The sequence below is a fragment of the Trypanosoma cruzi genome, genomic scaffold (assembly GCF_000209065.1).
Source record: "Trypanosoma cruzi strain CL Brener 1047053514673 genomic scaffold, whole genome shotgun sequence".
Taxonomy (NCBI): Eukaryota; Euglenozoa; class Kinetoplastea; order Trypanosomatida; family Trypanosomatidae; genus Trypanosoma; species Trypanosoma cruzi.
The window spans coordinates 1-2,988 of record NW_001849355.1 but is presented as its reverse complement, the minus strand read 5'-3'; the positions used below and the strand labels follow the sequence as shown (position 1 = coordinate 2,988).

At 48.3% G+C, this 2,988-nt stretch overlaps 1 pseudogene, besides 4 other annotated features; it reads left to right on the top strand.

Annotated features, from left to right (window-relative positions):
• Positions 1-860, top strand: Tc00.1047053505419.20 (annotated as a pseudogene; the record flags this gene model as incomplete).
• Positions 1-2,988: a sequence feature (areas not merged during assembly with more than two copies in the genome that could not be assigned to a particular haplotype).
• Positions 1,106-1,283: a mobile genetic element.
• Positions 1,106-2,988: a mobile genetic element.
• Positions 1,263-1,286: a sequence feature (AT_rich).

Here is a 2,988-nt window from a genome sequence, read left to right as displayed (position 1 = left end):
TTTGGGGACTGAAAAAATGTGTGAAGGTAACCACGTCTCTCCACAAACTGTAAAAGGTCGTACGAGTACGAGGAAATGAGGATTCCGAAATGCCTTACAATGCACTGGTATCTTCTCACCTTGCAGAATTAACGTTATGCAAGTTGGCGGAGTTAATGGTGCCGAATGATTTTAATTTATTCGTATTGGCTATTAAGGACGATCTCTTATCAAAAGCCCTTGAAGATCATTCCTTGTTTGTATTTTTAAGTGCGGCCTTTGTAAATGCAATAATACCGAAACTCAAGGAGCTGAAACTGGAAGAAGATAAAGATGATTCGCCACATCTCTGTGCGTTGAGAGTGCGTCCGCATGAGCGCCCCTTCAAGCCCCGTCTTTTAGAGTGCCTGAAAGATTTTAAGGGGAAGATTAATGCAGAGTGTCGGGTGCTGTACAAACCGGAGGCTAAAAACTTCCCGCTGGTGGACGGCTTTTTCTTTGTGGAGTCAAAACCGAAGATAATGGTTGGGCTGCAGATGACGACGGCAAGTGAGCACCACACCATACCCAGCACCGTGAATCTGTTCAAAGAAAATATGGCGAAATATTTTAATGGTTGGGAGAAATTTTCCCGAGACATGTTGTGGGAGATTATTTACATACAGCACGCAGACAGCACGCCGCTGGATGGCTGGCAGAGATGTGATTACGTCAATCCCAGGAATAAAACCGACGCTGAAAACGAGATTGTGGCGTTCTGGAACGGAAAGGTGCACCAATACCAGTTTGTGTTAACAACTGAATTTGTAAGTAAAATCCGAGAAATGAAAATGTAAAGACTTTGTAGAAGAAGGGATAGGGAAGAAAGTTGAAAAATAATTAGGGAAATTAGCGCATTGCGTTTATAGTATAATTTCACAGGGACTATTTTAGCGATTCTTAATTTTTTTGTGGCCGCCGGGTTTATCCAGAGAGCTTCTTGTGAGAGAGAATCATTATGATTTACAGTGCCACAGCAATAAAATTCTTTTATTTTACTATTTTTTTTCTTAAGGAGTCCATTGCCATTAGAAGCTTCTGCAAAATATGAAGGCTGCAGAATTCCTTTGTATTTTTGGGATTTTTTAGGAGCTTGTGAAAAGAATGATCACGGGAGAGCTGGCTAACTTAATTAATGTATGTGTATATCCTGATAAATGAATGCATTCTTTATGATACTTTCTACCGTATGAATCTTTTGGGAAGAACGCGACTTTGTAGGGGCGGGAACCGATAGAGGCCGGATAATATTTTAATTTTATTTTTTACGGACACTTCAAGAAAACGAAAAGCTCACGAATCTGACGACTGCCCAAGTCGAACGAGCTCTGGCTCCTTGGGATGCCACGGCGCATTCCATAAAACGGGGAGCGTTGAGACACGCTGCTCAAATCGTGGAGACGTACAATTTGAATCCACACGTGATCTCGCAGTTGGCGAAACATGTCGACCCGTTCGACCTTCCCCAGAATACTGTTCGATATTTGGGGAGATACACCACAATGCTGACCCAGGTGTCGTCGCTGGTCGCATTGATGTGAAGGGAGAAACTGCGGAAGGGCAGGAACCCTGGCTAAGAGCAGAGGAGCGTTTTTTCCATGATTTTAATCACAATCATGCCGCTACAATAACGAGACGCGCGACAAGGACGCGTCTGGCCACTCCACAAGATGAACACGCTATCCCGCTACAGCAAGTCAACGTGCCCGTATTGAACTTAGAGTGGATTAAGAGTCGGTTGAACCCGGCCACCTTGGAGAGGCTCATGCAAGTTTGGGGACTCGTCGGGCGGTCCCCTTTCCCTCCGTCTTCCTTCGGTAAAGTGCGTGAAGGCTCACGGAGGATTCCAACCGCTGATGCGCATTTGTTACGAACAGCAGGAATAATCGAGGACGCTTCGTCCACAATGACAGGCGGATGGATAATACCCTTCTCGGTTGTGGAGGAGAAAACCACCGGTTCACGACGACGATGGATCGCGTGGCCACGCGACAAGAACCGAGACGACCCTTACGAGGCGAATGTTCCTCTTTTACACATTTCCCATTATTTGCCACCTGTGATGGCTGAGGCCGCTTCCTGCCTGGATTTAAAGGCATCCTTTTTTCAAGTCTCTTTACCGCGGGAGACTCGGCATCTCTTTCGATGCCGCGTGGAGGACGGCACGCTGGTGGAGCTGACACGGCTCCCTATGGGATACAAGGCCAGCCCGGAAATTCTCCAGATTATTACTTCGGCGATTGCGGGGATGACGACGGTGGTTCACCCCCTCTGGGCCGCACCTCCATCGGTGCGTGTCGACGTTTGGATCGATAATATACGCATTTCAGGGTCGAAAAGCGATGTGACATTGTGGGAAGCCCAAGTACTTCGTAATGCGGACAGTTGTCGCGCATCCATGGGGGAGGACCGCGAATCGGGCGCCACGCAGTACACCTTCCTGGGGGTGCACTTTGATCACACTCAGCGTGCGGTATCCCTGAGTGAAAGGTTTGTCTGCTCTGTGCGCGCCATGCCGGCGCTTAATTCTTTGACCATCGCGGAAATGGAGGTTATGGCGTCACGTTTTTTGTACGCGGCTGCCATTTTGGGCACGCGTTTATGCCAATACTATTTTTTTATCAAGGCAGTGCGACGACGATTATCGGCACTTAACCGGGGAATTGTTCTGGAGACATCCCCGGCGAACCTACCGCCGTCAGCGGTTGGTTTGGGCGAGAGGTTGCGACACACCATCGAGAACAATCGCAAGCGAATCATCAAGCCCACCGAGAGAGCATCGGCTGCCATCATCACGGACGCATCGCTCCATGGATGGGGAGCCGTTTTTATTCCAGACTCCGGCGACGTTAAAATTGCCGGAGGGAAATGGGAGAAGAAACCTTTTCTTATCATGCAGGCCGAGGCACGCGCGGTCCGCTTAGCCTTATCGGCTTTTTCCGCCATCTTGCCATCCACCATGGACGTTTG